We start from the raw sequence: 22,087 nt of genomic DNA on the forward strand, positions 1-22,087 counted from the left end.
TTTTAGCATGGATAATAAACGATTATCATGAACAAGGAAATATAATAATAACATATTTATTATTGCCTCTAGGGCATATTTCCAACAGTCTCCCACTTGCACTAGAGTCAATAATCTAGTTCACATCACCATGTGATTAACACTCACAGGTCACATCACCATGTGACCAACATCCAAAGAGTTTACTAGAGTCAACAATCTAGTTCACATCACTATGTGATTAACACTCAATGAGTTCTGATTTGATCATGTTATGCTTGTGAGAGAGGTTATTAGTCAACGGGTCTGACCCTTTCAGATCCGTGTGTGCTTTACGAATATCTATGTCATCTTGTGGATGCTACCACGCGCTATTTGGAGCCATTTCAAATAATTGCTCTACTATACGAATCCGGTTTACTACTCAGAGTCATCCGGATTAGTGTCAAAGTTCACATCGACGTAACTCTTTACGACGAACTCCTTTTCACCTCCATAATTGAGAAAATCCTTAGTTCACTAGATACTAAGGATAAGTTCGACCGCTGTCATGTGATCCATTCCCGGATCACTATTGTACCCCTTGACCAACTCATGGCAAGGCACACTTCACGTGTGGTACACAGCATAGCATACTGTAGAGCCTACGTCTAAAGCATAGGGGACGACCTTCGTCCTTTCTCTCTCTTCTGCTGTGGTCATGTCTTGAGTCTTACTCAATACTGACACCTTGTAACACAGCCAAGAACTCCTTCTTTGCTGATCTATTTTGAACTCTTTCAAAATCATGTCAAGGTGCGCGTTCTTTGAAAGTATCATCGGGCGTCTTGATCTATCTCTATAGATCTTGATGCCCAATATGTAAGCAGCTTTATCCAGGTCTTCCTTTGAAAAACTCCTTTCAAACAACCCTTGATGCTTTCCAGAAATTTTACATCATTTCGGATCAACAATATGTCATTCACATATACTTATCAGAAATGTTGTAGCGCTCCCACTCACTTTATTGTAAATACAAGTTTCTAACAAACTTTGTATAAACCCAAAAACTTTGATCACTCCCTCAAAGCATATATTCTGACTCCGAGATGCTTGCTCTAGTCCATGGAAGGATCGCTGGAGCTAGCATACCTTTTAGCATCCTTAGGATTGACAAAACCTTTTTGATTGTATCACATACAACCTTTCCTTACGAAAACTGGTAAGGAAACTTGTTTTGACATCCATCTGCCAGATTTCATAAATGCAGCTAATGCTAACATGATTCCGACGGACTTAAGCATCGCTACGGATGAGAAAATCTCATCGTAGTCAACTCCTTGAACTTGTGAAAATACTCTTTGCCACAAGTCGAGCTTCATAGACGGTAACATTACCGTCCATGTCCGTCTTCTTCTTAAAGATCCATTTATCTCAATGGCTTGCCGATCATCGGGCAAGTTCACCAAAGTCCATGCTTTGTTCTGATACATGGATCCTATCTCGGATTTCATGGCTTCTAACCATTTGTCGGAATATGGGCCCACCATCGCTTCTCCATAGCTCGTAGGTTCAGTATTGTCTAACAACATGATATCTAAGACAGGATTACCGTACCACTCAGGAGTAGTACATATCCTTGTCGACCTACGAGGTTTGGTAGTGACTTGATCCGAAGTTTCATGATCACTATCATAAGCTTCCACTTCAATTGGTGTAGGTGCCACAGGAACAACTTCCTGTGCCCTGCTACACACTAGTTGAAGTGACGGTTCAATAACCTCATCAAGTCTCCACCATCCTCCCACTCAATTCTTTCGAGAGAAACTTTTCCTCGAGAAAGGACTCGTTTCTAGAAGCAATTACTTTTGCTTCCAGATCTGAAATAGGAGGTATACCCAACTGTTTTGGGTATTCTATGAAGATGCATTTATCCGCTTTGGGTTCGAGCTTATCAGCCTGAAACTTTTTCACATAAGCGTCGCAGCCCCAAACTTTTAAGAAACGACAGCTTAGGTTTCTCTAAACCATAGTTCATACGGTGTCGTCTCAACGGAATTGCGTGGTGCCCTATTTAAAGTGAATGCGGTTGTCTCTAATGCCTAACCCATAAACGAAAGTGGTAATTCGATAAGAGACATCATGGTATGCACCATATCCAATAGGGTGCAGTTATGATGTTCAGACACACCATCACACTATGGTGTTCCAGGCGGTATTAATTGTGAAACACTTTCCACAATGTCTTAATTGTGTGCCAAACTCGTAACTCAGATATCTCTATGATCATATCATAGACATTTTATCCTCTTGTCACGACGATCTTCAACTTCACTCTGAAATTACTTGAACCTTTCAATAATTCAGACTTGTGTTTCATCAAGTAAATACACTCAGCATCTACTCAAACCATCTGTGAAGTAAGAACATAACGATATCCACTGCATGCCTCAGCACTCATTGGACTGCATACATCAAAATGTATTACTTCCAATAAGTTGCTCTCTTGTTCCATCTTACTGAAAACGAGGCCTTTCAGTCATCTTGCCCATGTGGTATGATTTGCGTGTCTCAAGTGATTCAAAATCAAGTGAGTCCAAACGATCCATCTGCATGGAGTTTCTTCATGCATATATATACCAATAGACATGGTTTGCATGTCTCAATTTTTTCAAAAACGACTGAGTCCAAAGATCCATCTACATGGAGCTTCTTCATGCGTTCTATACCAATATGACTCAAATGGTAGTGCCACAAGTATGTGGAACTATCATTACTATTTTATATCTTTTGGCACGAAGATGTGTATCACTACGATCGAGATTCATTTTAGGTGCAAGACCATTGAAGGTATTATTCAAATAAACAGAGTAACCATTATTCTCCTTAAATGAATAACCGTATTGCGATAAACATAATCCAATCATGTTTATGCTCAACGCAAACTCCAAATAACAATTATTTGGGTTTAACACCAATCTCGATGGTAGAGGGAGCATGCGATGCTTGATCACATCAACCTTGGAAACACTTCCAACACACATCGTCATCTCACCTTTATCCAGTCTCCATTTATTCCGCAGCTTTTATTTCGAGTTACTAACACTTAGCAACCGAACCGGTATCTAATACCCTGGTGCTGCTAGGAGTACTAGTAAAGTACACATTCATATAATGTATATCCAATATACTTCTGTCGACCTTGCCCGCCTTCTCATCTACCAAGTATCTAGGGTAGTTCCGCTTCAGTGACCGTCCCCCTCATTACAGAAGCACCTAGTCTCGGGTTTGGGTTCAACCTTGGGATTTTTCACTAGAGCAGCAAATGACTAGCTGTTTCATGAAGTATCCCTTTTGCCCTTGCCCTTCTAGAAACTAGTGGTTTTACTAAGCATCAACAATTGATGCTCCTTCTTGATTTCTACTTTCGCGGTGTCAAACATCGCGAACAGCTCAAGGATCATCATCTATCCTTGATATTTATAGTTCATCACGAAGCTCTACTAGCTCGGTGGCAGTGACTATGGAGAACCATCACTATCTCATCTGGGAGATTAACTCCCACTCGATTCAAGCGATTGTAGTACTCAGACAATCTGAGCACATGCTCAACGATTGAGCTTTTCTCCCTTAGTTTGCAGGCTTAAGAAATTTGTCAGAGGTCTCATACCTCTTGACGTGGGCACTAGTCTGAAATCCCAATTTCAGTCTTCGGAACATCTCATATGTTCTGCGACGTTTCAAAAAAAACGTCTCTTGTGCCACAATTCTAAACCGTTAGCATTACGCACTGAACTATCACGTAGTCATCAAAACGTGTATGTCAGATGTTTCGTAACATCTACAGATGACGCTGAGGTTCAGCACACCGAGCGGTGCATTAAGGACATAAGCCTTCAGTGCAGCAATGAGGACAATCCTCAGTTTACGGACCCAGTCCGCATAATTGCTACTACCAACTTTCAACTAAATTTTCTCTAGGAACATATCTTAAACAGTAGAACTAAAGCGTATGGCATAATTTACAAAGACCTTTTGACTATGTTCATGATAATGAAGTTCATCTAATTATTTAATGAACTCCCACTCAGATAGACATCCCTCTAGTCATCTAAGTGATACATGATCCGAGTCAAACTAGGTCGTGTCCGATCATCACGTGAGACGGACTAGTCATTATCGGTGAACATCTCCATGTTGATCGTATCTACTATACGACTCATGTTCGACCTTTCGGTCTCTTGTGTTCCGAGGCCATGTCTGTACATGCTAGGCTCGTCAAGTCAACCTAAGTGTTTTGCATGTGTTCCGAGGCCATGTCTGTACATGCTAGGCTCATCAACACCCGTTGTATTCGAACGTTAGAATCTATCACACCCGATCATCACGTGGTGCTTCAAAACAACGAACCTTCGCAACGGTGCACAGTTAGGGGGAACACGTCTCTTGAAATTTTAGTCAGGGATCATCTTATTTATGCTACCGTCGTTCTAAGCAAATAAGATGTAAACATGACAAACATCACATGCAAATCATAAAGTGACGTGATATGGCCAATATCATCTTGCGCCTTTGATCTCCATCTTTGAGGCGCGGCATGATCACCTTCGTCACCGGCATGACACCATGATCTCCATCATCATGATCTCCATCATCGTGTCTTCATGAAGTTGTCTCGCCAACTATTACTTATACTACTATGGCTAACGGTTAGCAATAAAGTAAAGTAATTACATGGCGTTTTCTGTGACACGCAGGTCATACAATAAATTAAGACAACTCCTATGGCTCCTGCCGGTTGTCATACTCATCGACATGCAAGTCGTGATTCCTATTACAAGAACATGATCAATCTCATACATCACATATATCATTCATCACATCCTTTTGGCCATATCACATCACATAGCATACCCTGCAAAAACAAGTTAGACGTCCTCTAATTGTTGTTGCATGTTTTACGTGGCTGCTATGGGTTTCTAGCAAGAACGTTTCTTACCTACGCAAAAGCCACAACGTGATATGCCAATTTCTATTTACCCTTCATAAGGACCCTTTTCATCGAATCCGATCCGACTAAAGTGGGAGAGACAGACACCCGCTAGCCACCTTATGCAACTAGTGCATGTCAGTCGGTGGAACCTGTCTCACGTAAGAGTACGTGTAAGGTCGGTCCGGGCCGCTTCATCCCACGATGCCGCCGAATCAAGATAATACTAGTAACGGCAAGAAGAATTGGCAACATCAACGCCCACAACTGCTTTGTGTTCTACTCGTGCATAGTAACTACGCATAGACCTAGCTCATGATGCCACTGTTGGGGAACGTAGCAGAAATTCAAAATTTTCTACGCATCACCAAGATCAATCTATGGAGTTTACTAGCAACGAGAGGGAAGGAGTGCATCTACATACCCTTGTAGATTGCGAGCGGAAGCGTTCAAGAGAGCGGGGTTGATGGAGTCGTACTCGTCGTGATCCAAATCACCGATGATCCTAGCGCCGAACGGACGGCACCTCCGCGTTCAACACACGTACGGAGCAGCGACGTCTCCTCCTCCTTGATCCAGCAAGGGGGGAGGAGAGGTTGATGGAGATCCAGCAGCACGACGGCGTGGTGGTGGAAGTAGCGGGATTCCAACAGGGCTTCGCCAAGCGCTGCGGGAGGAGGGAGATGTGTCACGGGAGGGAGAGGGAGGCGCCAGGGCTTAGATTGCTGCTGCCCTCCCTCCCCCCACTATATATAGGGCCAAGGGAGAGGGGGGGCGCAGCCTTGGCCCTTCCTCCAAGGAAGGGTGCGGCCAGGGAGGAGTCCTTCGTCCCCAAGGCACCTCGGAGGTGCCTTCCCCCTTTAGGACTCTCCGTTTATCTTATCTCTTGGAGCATGGGCCTCTTGGGGCTGGTTCCCTTGGCCCATATAGGCTAAGGCGCACCCCCCACAGCCCATGTGGCCCCCCCGGGGCTGGTGGACCCCTGGACCCCTTTCGGCACTCCCGGTACAATACCGATAAAGTGCGAAACTTTTCCGGCGACCAAAATAAGACTTCCCATATATAAATCTTTACCTCCGGACCATTCCGGAACTCCTCGTGACGTCCAGGATCTCATCCGGGACTCCGAACAACTTTCGGGTTACCGCATACTAATATCTCTATAACCCTAGCGTCACCGAACCTTAAGTGTGTAGACCCTACGGGTTCGGGAGACATGCAGACATGACCGAGACGACTCTCCGGTCAATAACCAACAGCGGGATCTGGATACCCATGTTGGCTCCCACATGCTCCTCGATGATCTCATCGGATGAACCACGATGTCGAGGATTCAATCAATCCCGTATACAATTCCCTTTGTCTACCGGTATGTTACTTGCCCGAGATTCGATCGTCGGTATCCCTATACCTTGTTCAATCTCGTTACCGGCAAGTCTCTTTACTCGTTCCGTAACTCACATCATCCCGTGATCAACTCCTTGGTCACATTGTGCACATTATGATGATGTCCTACCGAGTGGGCCCAGAGGTACCTCTCCGTTTACACGGAGTGACAAATCCCAGTCTCGATTCGTGCCAACCCAACAGACACTTTCGGAGATACCTGTAGTGCACCTTTATAGCCACCCAGTTACGTTGTGATGTTTGGTACACCCAAAGCATTCCTACGGTATCCGGGAGTTGCACAATCTCATGGTCTAAGGAAATGACACTTGACATTAGAAAAAGCTCTGAGCAAACGAACTACACGATCTTGTGTCTAGGCTTAGGATTGGGTCTTGTCCATCACATCATTCTCCTAATGATGTGATCCCGTTATCAACGACATCCAATGTCCATGGTCAGGAAACCGTAACCATCTATTGATCAACGAGCTAGTCAACTAGAGGCTTACTAGGGACATGGTGTTGTCTATGTATCCACACATGTATCTGAGTTTCCTATCAATACAATTTTAGCATGGATAATAAACGATTATCATGAACAAGGAAATATAATAATAACATATTTATTATTGCCTCTAGGGCATATTTCCAACAATCGCGGCCCTCACTGCTGCCGTGACCACGCGGGAGTCCAGAAATCCTCGTCCATGCGGACGGCGCGGTGGTCAGGTATGTTGTCTGGCAGCCGCAGCTTCGGCGTCCTTCATGATCGATCCGATGTGACTACCTTGATTCAGATCTGGACAGCTTGGTTGCGGTGATCCACATCCAATTGGCTGTGTGCTGCAGCGACTCCTACGGCTCCACGATGTCGACGGTCATCGAAAAGTCTTTTTTCCAGGCTAATGGTTGACTTCGACGGTGAGGTGCAAATAATGGGCAGCGACTTGACGCAAAGGAATGATTGTGCAACGACAGCAATCACATCGCATGTAGTTGTTTGGATTGTGGAGAAGTGGTGGCGACAACACATGAGTGACTTTGATGGTGGTGCTACGTGTGCACCCGGTCTCAAGCTCCGGGGTGAAAGCCTAGGTGTGGCCAATTGGTATACCTGGCAATGACGATGTTTTTCTTACATTGTTACCTTGTTGAAGGCATTGCTCGGTTATGCTCGGACTGATTCTCCACGGTGAAAATCTAGATTCTAGCATTTGTTGTTGGATCCGGTGACGACGGTGCTTGAGCACCGTTCCCTTTCTGAAGGCTTTGCTGTTGAAGAAATTCGTTGTCCATGTGGTGTCATGAGATAGTTGGTGCGGATATGGTCATTGTCGTAATTTGCCGATCGTGGATATGATCACTTGGGTTTTAATTTTTCATCGCCTACGCATAGCTTTGGTCGCATGTGACTTTGCTATTTGCTGACATGTTGTGTGTGTGCATTGGTGTTGGTTGTGTGCATCCTAGTTATGCAGAGGCCGGGTGTGTGCTTATTGTGTTTGTATCCTCTTGATGCTTCATTATGAGCTAATAAAATCCGCCTTTTTATAAATAAAAAAACGAGTTTCTGAACCTCAGGTACAAAAACGAGAACAAAAAACACCCAGATCTGGTGCTTCGACAAGCACTTTCCCTTCGAGATGGTCATTCGCTATGCACCAAAATTTGTTCTATATTTTCTTCATCTATGTAAATCTCTCCACCTTACTATATTAGATAACAACTACTCTACTTAAAAACGAAAAGATCAGAAAAATTGACGTAGACAGTTCTAGCACCTTGGCACATTTGGCAACAGCTTTCCCAAAATGGCAAAAATCTGAAGAGCTATACCTTATTTTCTTGGTCAAGGATAATCACAATGTCTTGGCAACCTTGTCATATATTTGATTCTGACCAGATATCTTTGTAACATACTCCCTCTGTAATTAATATAAGAGCGTTTAGATCACTACTTTAGTATTTTAAACGCTCTTATATTAGTTTACGACTTGGTGACTCCTCGACCAACCATGGACCTCATTAATTGGTTATTGCAAGAGTACCAATGGTGTCAAATTTCTTCCCCTTCCTCTGGAGCGGCGGAAATTCAGCCATGACTTGTGTTGAAGGATGGAAGACTTCTTGTGATGCGAGTCGAGATTGTCATTAGGTTGTAAATAGATCTATTGCAATACTTGTGTGAATCCATATTATAAAAGGAGATCGATTCTTTTGATAATAAGTCGACAAATTTATATGACTCGTGCGCTTATGAGTTCCATCTAAAGATGCTCATCAACAAAGGATGTAACTTTTCACAAAATGATCCTCATAACCAGTATACTCCTTCGGTTTCAAGGTACAATATGCGTATAAGATTTTTCAAGTCCAAACTTCATATATTTTGACCAAGTTTATAGAAAAATTTAAAAACATCCTACGGTATCTTTTCTGCTTAAAATTCATTTAAGGCGAACCGTGAATCGATTTTACGGGTTGGTAATTTAGCACGTCTGCTAGAGATGATGTAAGCAAAGACTAGCTTGGCCATATATAATTCACCCACGTGAAACGTGAAAGGCAAGATGCTTAATTGTCTGACAACTGACAGCGCAGTGAATTTGCTACTGCGTGTGCATGGGAACACGTGACAGACATGCGGCAGTGAACAAGCCACGGAGGCAGCCCAGGATGATACTTGAAAATACTTATCATTAAAATGAAAAAAGGACGTATTTAGAACTAAAATACATCTAGATACATTCTTTTTTATTCATTTTGATGACAAGTATTTTCGGACGGAGGAGTAGATAAGAAATTGCACGTTCAGCGACTGACACGCGGGTACCGCACCAATAAAATACTTTGAGCGCTGACCGCTGAGACTGAGAGCATCCCATTCCGAGAGAGCTTTTATTACCCTCTTCTGATCTTCTCTTCCAAACCAAGCTAACCGCCGATTCGATCGCCATGGCAGCTGAAACCGATCACCGCCGACGCGCTTATCACGTCGTGCTGTTCCCGTTCATGGCTCAGGGCCACCTCGCGCCGTTCCGCTGCCTCGCCGCCCTCGTGCGCCGCTGCCGGCCGGACGCCCGGGTCACCTTCGTCGCCACCTCCTGCACGGCCGAATCCCTCCGCGCCCACCTCGACGACGAAGGCATCGCCGTCCACGCCCTCCCCTTCAGCCCCGCCAATGCCAGCGTCCGCTCCTTCCAGCAGCTCATCGACCTCTTCCACGCCTCCGAGTCACTCCGCCCGGCGTTCCACCAGTTCATCGTGGAACTCAGACGCTCCGACCCCCTCGCCGACGTGCACGTCGTGGCGGACATGTTCCTGGCCTGAACGGTGGACGTCGCACGCGGCGACCCCGGCGTCACGCACTCCGTCGTGCTCACCAGCAGCGGCTACGGCTCGGCGCTCTACTTCTCGCTCTGGAACAGCGTCCCGCTTGTCCCCAACGACGACGATGACGAGTGCTTCCTCCTCCCGAGCTTCCCGGACATCAGCGTCCACCGTTCGCAGCTCACCGATCACCTCGCGGCGGCCGACGGCGGCGACGCGTGGTCGACCTTCATCCGCAGGCAGATCGCCGCCTTCTCCCGTGCCGACGCGCTGCTCGTCAACACCGCCGAGAAGCTCGAGCCAACGGGATTAAGCATGCTTAGGCAATGGCTCAACAATGTCCCGATATTCCCGGTCGGGCCGCTGCTCCGGGCAGCAAGATCGGCATTGCCGGAGAAGGCGACAACGAGTAGCCCCATCTTGGCTTGGCTCGGCAAGCAACCGCCAGGCTCGGTGCTGTACGTGTCGTTCGGGTCGCTGTACATGATCTCCGCGTCGCAGGCGACGGAGCTGGCAATGGGGCTCGAGAAGAGTGGACACAAGTTCCTGTGGGTGGTCCAGCCCGCCGCCGACGTGAACGGCAGCGAGTCACCGTCGTCGATCGGGCCTTCCGGACGGGTTCGCGGAGAGGATAGAGGTTGCCGGGCGCGGGCTGGTGGCGCAGTGCTGGGCAACGCAGGTTGAGATCCTGGCGCACCCGGCCACGGGCGCCTTCCTGACGCACTGCGGGTGGAACTCGGCACAGGAAAGCCTCGCCGGGGGCGTGCCGATGGTGGGGTGGCCGCTCTTGGCGGAGCAGTTCTACAACGCCAAGTTGCTGTCGGAGGAGATGGGTGTGTGCGTGTGTTGGAACCGTAGCCCTCTAGCTACCTCTCCTCTCACTTGAATGAAGGTGGAAGAAAAAGAACAGTGGACGAGGTTTTTCGGCCGGCGCACGAACGCCGGCCACGGGCGCACGAACGGCTCAATTCTTTTCTTCTTTACAATGGTTACATGGCTACACACTGACTCATATACACACGACTCATGCCGACGCACTTTACATCGATACACTGTGGGGGATTTTATACCCGGGTGCTCACCTGACGCACCCCTCGCTGGCTAACAACCTGGACTAATCCAGCCGGCTTTGAAGCCTGGCCACGCAGCGCCTCCGCAGACAACGCGCACGCACGCACATCCCACAGGCCTGCTGCTGCACTTGGCCACTACCAGCTTGACCGCTTCCCACGCACGCACTAACACATGCATGTCCGTCTACCTAGCCCACCCAACGGCACGCACGGACCAGACTAATTGATTCACTAACCAATTACTTACATGCATCAAGATTAGTACTAACATCAGCTGGCGCGCGGCGCCATGGCGGCCGTGACGAGGGACGAGGTGGCGGAGGCGGTGGAGAGGGTGCTCGGCGAGACGTCCGGAGTGCGCGCCGCAATGAGGCGGAAGGCCGCGGAGATGAAGGAGGTGATCGACGCGGCGAGGGACGGCGACGGCGAGAAGTCATCGCTGGGAGTGACCCGGAGGTTCTTGGACGCGATGGCACGTACGCGATGATGGGATATACGTTACGGTCCGATCAGCTGCAACCTACAATAAGATAATGATAAACAGATTTATGAATAAACAATTAAACACTACTGTAATGCATAACAATTCTTGATCATACAAAGAGTAAAGTTTGACTCCTTATTTGGCTTTTATATTGGATAATTAGCATGTTGGGGCTAGAATTTCAAAAATTACCTCTCATAATCTAGAATAATTCGGGTACGGATATATCCACTTCCATATCCATATTTGTGTCAAAATCTCATATCATATTTATTTTTTTAAATAAATTCTGATACGGGTAATTTCCAATTCCATTTTAGTTCGAATGCAGATGTTTCAGATACGAATATGCATTTTCTCGAATATGAATACGAATATGCATTTTCTCGAATATGAATATCCACTACCAATTTCCGCCCCTACTGTTCAATCATGAGATTTTTCGTGTATTATCAGATCAAGCTGTATATGATACTTGAGCTGAGGTTCATAATTCGGGGGCAAGTGAGTGTAAAATGGCTGCACCGGTGAGTTGAGTTGAATCCATAAAAGCACAACAATTATGTTATCGGTCCAACAAAACATCATTTTGTATTTTTTTTACATAGTACAGACGCTCGTCGTACAATGCACCGAACGTACAGGGCGCCTTGAGGAGATCCGCGCCCTTGACCTTCGCGCAGATATCTGAGGGATCTTCACTGAAGAATGGGCTCATAGATATAATTTGGAAGACTCTCTCATGGAGATCTACTCCAAGGAGGAGGAATTTTGGCGCCAGCGAGGCTCTATGAATTGGGTGCTGTTTGGTGACGCCAACACAGCTTACTTCCAAGTCATTGCTAATGGTCGTAGGAGACGCTGCTCCATTCCCCTTTTATGGGAAAGGAGTCAGCTGTTTCAAGACCCTACGCCTATCCGCTCGCTGGTTGACGACTTCTACAAGTCGTTATTTGCGGGGCGTCCTCGGGGTGGTATCGCCCTTGCCGACCATATTTGGTCGCCTGACCAACAAGTCTCCCTGGAGGAGAACGCGACCCTACTCGCCCCATTTGACGCCGCGGAAGTGGAGGCTTTCGTAAAAGCCATGAACCCGGCCTCGGCCCCGGGCCCGGATGGACTACCGGTTCATTTTTTCCAGGCATTCTGGCCAATGGTCAAGGAGATCATCCTTGACCTATTCCGGGAATTCTCTAAGGGAACATTAGATATGTCCTGGCTTAACTACTGGGTCATCTCCTTGATTCTCAAGGTGCCGGGCGCCGCTGACATTAGGCAGTTCCGACCTATCACAGTCATCAATGTGATATTCCGGATTTTGGCCAAGGGGTACGCCACTAGGGCGGCCCTAATCGCCCCCTGGATCCACCACCCGAACCAGTCAGCCTTCACGAAAGGCAGGTATATTTTGGATGGGATCCTCGTTCTTCACGAGGTCATCCATGAGGTCAAGAGGAAGCATCTCCGTGTTGTGTTCTTCAAGATTGACTTCCATAAAGCATACGACACCGTCCATTGGTCCTTCCTTCGGGAGGTGTTGCTCAAGCGTGGATTTGACTCCCACTGGGTTGCGCGGGTGATGCAGTTAGTGACGAGTGGCCGTACGACTGTGAACATCAATGGGGAGATCGGGCCTTACTTCATGACTGGCCAAGGAGTATGGCAAGGAGATCCGATCTCCCCATTTCTTTTCAACCTTGTGGTCGATGCTCTAGCTTCGATCCTAGATTTGGCTAAACGGGCCGGCCACATTCGGGGGATTTGCCCCCATCTTGTGGCCAATGGAGGTCTGACCCACCTCCAATATGCAGATGATACCATTATGATGGTGGAAGGATCGGACGAGGATATTCAGAACCTCAAGTTCCTCCTCCTATGCTTTCAAGAGATGCCGGGCCTCACGATTAACTTCGCCAAAAGTGAGGTGATGGTCCTTGGGTACTCCCAGGCGGAAGCTCAGCGAATCACCAATCGCTTGAACTGTCGTTTGGGATCCTTCCCGACTACTTACCTAGCCATGTCAATTAGTGACACACGTCTACTGGAGAAGGACTTTCGCCCAATAATCGCCAAGTTTCAACCTAGGATGGAGCCTTGGCAGGGGAGATGGCTCTCTAAAGCCGCTCGAGTGATTCTGATGAACTCCTCCGTTATTAGCCTTTTGATGTACATAATGAGATTCTATAGTCTACATGAATCCCTTCATCATAAGGTCACCAAACTCCTCTCCAGATTCTTCTGGGCTGGAGAAAACAATAAACAGAAGTACCACATGGTGAAGTGGTCTGAGATCTGTAAGCCTAAGGACCAAGGAGGCCTGGGGGTCATCTCATCCAAGCGGATGAATATTGCCCTACTCTCCAAATGGCTCTGGCGAATTCAGACCGATGTGGGCGGTCTGTGGCTCGAGATTATCCGCGTGAAGTATCTTCGCGGGCAACCGCTGGCCTTCGCCCCTAGATCTGGAGGGTCTCATTTCTGGCAATCGGTGATCCGTCTGATGCCGGTCTTGCGCATTGGGACCTCCATTAAAGTGGGCACCGGGTCCGGCACCTTATTCTGGATTGATAGGTGGGCTGGGACTCGCCCATTTGCGTATCGCTTTTACGCGTTATTCTCGATCTGTGTCCGCCCACAACTCTCTGTAGCTGTGGCTCTAGCTGACTTGGGCGCTATTGCCTTCCGCCGTACCTTCGGGGTGGTGGAGCTCGAGCAATGGGACAAATTACTCGAGTGTATTGCCCTCCACTCCCCCTCCCTTGAACCTGATTCGCTGTCTTGGCATCTCGAGCCAAGTGGAAGATTCTCGACTAAGTCTCTTTACCAGGCGATTGTTCCCACCCCTGGGCCGGTGGAACTATCGGTGCTTTGGGAGATCAAATTCCCCTTGAAAATTCGCATATTTCTCTGGCAATGGGCCCGAGGCCGTCTCCCTTTGGGAACGGAGGTCCGAAAAAGTAATAGTCCTAGGGATGGCCTCTGCCCCATTTGTTTGGTCCCGGAAGATTGTAACCACATCTTCTTCCGGTGCCCTTCGGCGCAATTCCTATGGAGCTGCTTCCGGGAGGTGGTTGGCGGCAATTGGTGCCACGACAATCTCCTAGACTTGTTTGGGGAGGTCCTTAGGCTCCCCGGCCCTAGTCGCGCCCCCATTTGGGTGGCTTTGGGTACCCTGGCATGGACCCTTTGGTGTACCCGCAATAAGCTAGTCATCGAGTGTGTGATTCCGTGTCGTGTGACTGATGCAATCTATAAAATGTGTGGCTTCTTACAGCTCTGGAGACCGCTTAGCAAGCGGCGCGACCGCGACGTCATCGACAACATCATTGTGGGTCTTCGTTCCTCGGCATCGGCTTTTGCTCCACCACCGCCACCACCTCCCGAGCCGGATTAGCTTTTTTTAGCTTTGTTTGGGGCTTGTCCTGCTGTGCCCCCAGCATGACTTTATGACTTGTTCGTACTTTGTACTAATGTGTTGGATGCTTGGTTCGTTACTTTATAATATAAAGCGGGGGAAACCCTTTTTCTTACAATGCACCGAACGCAACGTTAATCGTGACAAAAACACTGGACTCATGTTGACCCATGTTTTTGACGTGGCAAAACTATGACGAGGCTGGGCTTAGTGGCTGACGGCCGTTAACCAGCTCGGTCGGACGCACCCGTTAGGGTAAGCCGACCATGAATTAAGGTGCACCCCGCCCCATTCTTCCCTCTATCTCCCCTCACTTCTTGGTGAAGGTCCGATTGTGCTGTGTGGTGGTTGCTTCGGGGCCTCGCGTTCAGATCAAATGGGCTCAGGCGATAGGCGTGATGCGCCGGTCTGGCGGTGGCGTTGGCTGCTCTAAGTCGTGTGGAAGGGGGGTGGCGGCGCGTGGTGGCCAGGGCATCGGCCCTGGTGCGTGGCGTTCATTTCCAGGCGGATTTGCAGTGGTTAATGTTGTTCTCGATCTGTCCGGGAGCGTCTTGGCGCCATGGTGGTGGTAGCATTGTGTGCATCGTTGTGGCTTCCAAAGCCCTCGCTCCAGTAGTGGAGGTGGTGCTGGCGTCAATGCAGACAGTCCACCATGGTGATGTGGCCGTTGACGTCATTCCTTTTTTTTTTGGTTTGGCTCGTCGTCATGGAATCCAAGCGGAGCTATGGCTGATCTCGCAAGGTTCATTGCAGTCTGGTTTGTTCATTGCGGTCTGGCTTCACCCTAGGGTCAGAGATGGCGAGGCATAAGGCTTAGGGCGAAAGCCTTGTTCTTCGGCGGAGGTCGTTGCCGGTGATGTTGGCACCCATGGGTGTCCTCCTCCTTGAGGCATTGTCGAAGAGTACTTCCTTCCATTGGGACATAACCGGGCGGAGGGGAAGTGGCATTGGAGGTTGTGGATTGGCCAAATCTATCCCGGGTTTCGGTGGGGTGATCATGCGCGGGTCTAGAAGAAAACTTTTTGGTCGATAGTGGTCGATGCCTGTGACGGCGAGGTCCTCAGGTGTAGTTACATTTTTGAAGGCGTCTCCGAAGATCTTGTTTGCTATCAATCTGCGACAAGGTCACGGTAGATGTGGTGGTCTGTTTTGATTGGCTTCAGCAGTTGTTGTTTTTTCTCTTTCTTTTTTTCCATGTTTTTTAGTCAGTTTTTCTTATAAACTGGCAACCTCTGTATTTTATCTCTCTTAATGAAGTCGGCGGAGCTCCTGCCTTGCACGTCAAAGAAAAAACTGAATAGATCTTTGTTCCTAAATTTTAGAGATTCAAACTCGACAGTCTGTCACAAAACGTCTGTTGAAATTCTTTTCTTTAAAAGCTGACACATTTGTTTTTTTCCTGGGAGATAGCTGACACATGTGTTGTGTCCTCTTGCGGCAACCGAGCACAAAGTCTGCTCCCCAAATTTCCATGACATGCGGTCATTGTGTTCTTCGTGTCCACGGGTATGCATTATGTCTTGGACGGCGTACGTGTGCTCCAAGAATCGGTGTTTGGTGAGGTACTTAGTTTAGTCAGTGTAGGTTCACAACTGAGGACGTTCTCTGTACGCACAGTATACACGTTTAGAAGGTAGTGGGAATCTAGAAACGTGCCATGCCATGTGTGTTGAAACCTATAAGGGATAGAATCACGACGAATTGCAAAAGAAAAAAAAAGAACCACAAGATAATCCTCCACAAACTACGGAGGATCAGCAGTGACTATATTCAATGGTCAACCATCAAGAGATGTAAACTCACTGGGGCTGTTCTCCAAATTCTGTTTTCATCCGGTACCATTAACTTGACCTCAGCTCTCAATTGGATAACATGATATCAGCATTTCAGGAGCTTGTGAACTTCAGGAGCCACTCTTGCAAAAAGGAAAAGAAAAACGATACAATCTTGTGCTTCGACCAGCAGTTTTTGTTCGAGATGGACGCTTCCGAAATTTGTTCTACCTTTTCTTCATCCATCTAATTCTCTCCACCTTATTATGTCAGATAACAACTCCCTGAAAACTAAAAGATCAGAAAACTTGACGCAGACAGTTCTAGCACCTTACTTGGCACATTTATTGTTGATTGTTGGTTTTATGGTAGTTAGCCAGTCTTTCCGGCTGGTACCTTATTTGGCACATTTGGCAACAACTTTCCCAAAATGGCAAAATCCGAAGAGCTATATACATTTTTCTGGTCAATGATAATTATGTTGTCTTGGAAACCTTGTCATATACTTCTTCCGTCCGGAATTATTTGTCGCGGGAATGGATGATGTATCTAGATGTATTTCAGTTCTAGATGCCTTTATTTTTGCGACAAACAATTTGTGGCGGAGGGAGTATTTGATTCTGCCCAGATATTTTTGCAACGTAAACATATTTTCATGAACATCATTGAATCCATCACCTGCATTTTCAAAATGGGCATGATTGCATAGAATATGAAAAGAAAAAGATAATCCCCCAAAGTCATCTATCATATTTGTTGACAATAACGGTTTCAATTGCCTGGTGGCTGCTAGCTCCTCAAAATAAGCAAACGTTATATTAAGATATGTTAGTAGATCCTATAGGAAGCATTCTGCTTTCTCGATCTTTTGATGGCGTCTCTTTGATCTCGTGTTCCTAACACACCAGGAATGCCTCTCATACTTTTTTCGGGTAGACACCCAGGCTAGGGGTTGTAGATAAGTTGTTCATGTCCATCTCTATGAGCAGACACTTGGTGAGAGTCCTCGACCAACCGTGGACCTAATTAATTGGTTGTTGCAGGAGTACCAACGATGTGATTTCTTCCTCTTCCTCTGGAGTGGCGAAAGTTCAGCCACGATGTGACATTGCATGATGAAGGATGGAAGACTTTGAGTTTGTGATGCGAGTCGATATTGTCATTAGGTTGTAAATGCATCTATTGCAATACTTCGGTGACTCCATAATATAAATGGAGATTGACAGCTCTGAGAATAAATCGACCGATTTATATGACTCATGCGCATATGAGCTCCAGCTGAAGTTGTGCATCGAAGAAGGACGTAACCTTTCACAAAATGATCCTTATAGCTAGTATACTCCTTCGGTCTCAAGGTACAATGCGTATAAGATTGTTCAAGTCAAAACTTCATAAACTTTGGTCAAGTTTATAGAAAAATTTAGAAACATCTACACTACCAAGACAACACCATTAGATATATCATGAAATATATTTTCACATGATATATGTTTGATATTGTATATATAAATATATTTTCTAGAAATTTGGTAAAACTTTGTGTAGATAGATTTTCATGAAAATCAATGTGCACTATATTATGAGATGAAGGGAGTCACTCTTACGCGGGGCTAAAGTATCCTTGCCCGTGACTTCTCACTAGTAGGAAAAGGGGCTTTTACCCCGGTTCATAAGGGCTGGAACCGGGACTAAAGGGTCGTTACTAATGCCTAGCCCTTTAGTCCCGGTTCTTACACGAACCGGGACTAAAGGCCGTCCACGTGGCCGGTGCGGGGAGCCCAGGCAGGAGGGCCTTTGGTCCCGGTTGGTGCCACCAACCGGGACCAATAGGCATCCACGCGTCAGCACCTGGCAGGAGCTGAGGTTTTTTTTTTGAAAGGGGGGGGTGGTTTGGGGGTTTTGGGGGGTTAATTTAGGTTGTTATTAGGTAGCTATTAGAGAGAAGTGTCCTCTCTTATATCTTCGTGCTTGGTTTACCAACGCTACGTACTGCTATGCCTAAACATGGCTTAGATTGAAGTGAAGGCAACATGTGGTGCATGTCGAAAGTAATACTAATCCGGACTTGGTCAAGTTTGGATTGTACTACTTTCGACACGCACCACATGCATATTGCCTTCACTTCAATCCAATCCATGTTCATTTCACCCGCTGATATATAATAACTCTTCATGCGCGCATCATGCATCATCATATATAATAACAAGTCCTACTAATCATCATCATACAACTTCTACTCGTTATTAATAACAATTCATACGATCATCATCCTCACAGTCATCGAACCAACCCTACTTAATTGTTCTTAGCACATGATCATCGGTATTAGGTAGGACCGAAATACCCTCTTTAAGGTAAAATAGCATAAAACAATATAGACCCTGACTCTCCATTATGGAGAATGGAGATCATCTTGTCTCCAATTCTTGCGCCTCGCTTCCTTTTGCTTCCAAGAAGCTCCTTGCGACTGTCCATACATTTTTTCTATTCTTTGATTTGCATGTCTCCACTTCTTTTAGAAATCCGGTATGGACAGTTGAGATTCGTAGGATGACCTGGTTGTATATTCAAAACATCAAGCCTACCATTCTGATACATCAAATGAGGCACACAATTCTCTAGGATTATCTGTTGAAAAACATAGTAATAACTTCATAGTTAGCAATGATAATGTACTAGTTTTAGAACTATGCAAAATATGCACGGATGTCGTAATAGTAAGAAATCTTACCAGGGTATCTCCATAGTAGTTACCGTAGTTCAGCACGTGCACTAGTGGCACACATGGAGGACCATAATGTTGAGGAGTTTGATTCTAGATATTGTAATTCTCAATATCAGTACAAAATCCGACCAGATGAGTTTTCTCCTTATAAGTTAACTCAGAGCCATCGGTGTAGTAGGTTCTGTCTACCATGTTCCGCACATTGTTTGAACAATCAAAATAAGCTGTCAATGAAAATAAGCTGTCAACTATTTTGAAATGAACCATATAAATTAGCTAATAACTATGTTTGAGAAACTCACATAGCGGTAGAATTGGAGGCGTATCAACAAGGACCCAAATGTCCATATTGTCTTGCTCGATGTCAGGATCACCAAGATCCATGGTGACAAGCATACCCTCATCAAAATCATACATCTTGCAAAATGCTTCCCAATTTTTGCATCCAAAATGGGTTACGCTCTCAGAATTATACAGCTTTACTTCAAAATCTATATCATGATGGGTCCTTAGGTGAATTTTCTTTGTTTCCATACTTTCATGGTCTTCAAAACCCATCCTCTCCAAGACGTAGCGTCTTGCATGGCATGGGATAAGCTAGCCGAATTGTAAAAGATGAAAAGTACACGTTGAAATAGTTGAAGTCGTGCTTAATTACGAAAAAATAACACTTGTCGTCGTTGCATACCGTTTCAACATCGAACGTCTCCTCCAGCTTAATACTGAAGCGTCGATCTTCGTCCAGGTGAGGCATGTAGCACTGACCTCGGTCGCCGTGGCACCAGTCGCACTCCCCCGGGAGACTTTCGTCGTCCGAGTACGACATTTCCTATGTTCATAATTCAAATATTAAACATCTACAATTAAATATATGTACTAAAAAACCTAAGTTAGATCATTATTATTCATCACGGGTTGACTATCGGTTTGTCAAGTCTTTTCTTGAAAACTCTCAGCTCACGTGGTGTATACATTCGACCGTTGGTGATGGTCGCTACTCCCTTTGTCCCCGTGTGCATTACACCAAAATGTCTAGCTAGCACACGGGAACAAAGGAGAAGCGACCCCCACGACAACAGTCGGGATTCTTCGTCCTCTCATATATATATGGTGGAACTCTCCCTCACTGATTCCTCTCTGACATTTGCGACCGTCGGTGATGGTAGCTCCTCCTTTCGTTCTCGAGTGCATTACACCAAATTGTCTAGCACACGGGAACGAAGGAGAAGCTACCCCCACGACAACAGTCGGGATTCTTCGTCCTCTCATATATGGTGGAGACTCGACAGACTTACAGTCAACCCGAAATATCGTTTAATTATCTTTCTAAAAGAGGATTTGGCTGGTCTCACCTCGATGTCGGAGGGGGCGGTGACGGGGACGACGGCGGGGATGATGGAGGGGCCGGGGGCTCCTAGATTTCTGCGAAAACAAAAACCCTATAAGCTATCAACTAATCATAGAGCGCTCCAATTTTAGCATTCAAAGTAGGATCGGAGTAGTTTTCCACTTTGAGCATTCAATAAGCAAAATCAAATCACAAAATAAAGTAATATTCAAATTAGGATGCATTCAATTATAAGCAAAACTACATCATCTCCATGCGTCTGTACATCGTCGAATATTATCACTAATACACCTCGAATACTATCATACATATAGCATCGCTAGTACAGCTAGAACAGTAGCGCCCGACGGGTATCGGCGCGGGCGGTGGACACCCAAAGGGACGGAACCATCACAGGATCATAGCTCCAGTGAGATCCCTGAAGAACCTGCCAGGTATTGGCGAACCTACCCTCCAACGCAACCATGTAGCGACGGACGTGCTGGTCCTCCTCGCTGACACGGTGACGTACCACCTCCGCGGTGTCCGGAAGCCTCGGCACCGTCACTGGCCCACGCGAGCGCCACCAAACAAGGATCGGGTCAACGACGGGCTGGTTCCTCACCAACCTACGCCCACCGGAAGGTAGCACCTCCCAAAACCAGCCCGGCGGAGCCCAGTCCCGGACATGGCCCCTCTGATCAAGCCGGCCTCCTCCGCCGAGTCGACGACGAGGATGCGGGATAGGCATCGTCGACGTCGATGCGGGAATAATTGCTTTAACTAAAAAAACAAACTAGTTCTATTAATTTCCTTACTATAAATAGAATAAAGTAGTACTTACTAAAAATAAACTAGCTAGTTTAACTAGTTCTATTATTTTTCTAACTAATTTTATTAAACACTTTCTAAGTAGTACTTACTAAAAGTTATCGGGGAGGGGGTACATATATCGACAACGACATACCCGATAAAAAATAAGAAGAGGAAGAAGACGAAAAAAAGAGGAGAAGAAGAAAGGAATAGAGGAGGAGATCGAAGAAAAAAAAGAAAAAAAGAGGAGAAGAAGAAGGAATAGAGGAGAAGAAGAAAAAATAGAATAATATATTATTCTATTTCTTCTTCTTCTCCTCTATTTCTTCTTCTTCTACTCTTTTTTCCTTCTTTTTCATCTTCTTATTTATTTCTCCTCTACTTCCTCTCCTCCTCTTCTTATTCTTCTTCTTCTTCTCCTTCTTCCTCTTCTTATTTTCCTTTTTTCTCTCCTTCTTTTTCTTCTAAATATGAACATACATAAATGACTTCTAAATATGAAAAATCTAAACTACACATCTAAATTAATACATCTAAATTACAACAACTAAATTTACTACACATCTAACTACACATCCAAATTAATACAACTAAATTACAAATATAAATTAAACTACGTACACATATAATAGCTAGGGGACGGGGCGCGGCGGCAGCGGCGGCGGCCATTACAGGGAGGAGGAGGAGGGGATCGGGGCGGCGCTCACAGGGTGGCGGAGGGCGACGGCGTGGGTGGCGGAGGGCGACGGCGACCGCGGCGGGCCGGGGGCGGAGGGCGGCGACGGTGACGTACGGGGCGACGGCTCGGGGGC

The 22,087-nt window shown here is 46.4% G+C and overlaps 1 pseudogene; it reads left to right on the top strand.

Moving 5' to 3' along the window:
- Window positions 1-9,139: 9,139 nt before the first annotated feature.
- LOC123048538 (crocetin glucosyltransferase 3-like) lies at window positions 9,140-10,682 on the top strand (annotated as a pseudogene).
- Window positions 10,683-22,087: the final 11,405 nt, after the last annotated feature.

The sequence above is a fragment of the Triticum aestivum genome, chromosome 2D (assembly GCF_018294505.1).
Source record: "Triticum aestivum cultivar Chinese Spring chromosome 2D, IWGSC CS RefSeq v2.1, whole genome shotgun sequence".
Classification (NCBI taxonomy): domain Eukaryota; kingdom Viridiplantae; phylum Streptophyta; class Magnoliopsida; order Poales; family Poaceae; genus Triticum; species Triticum aestivum.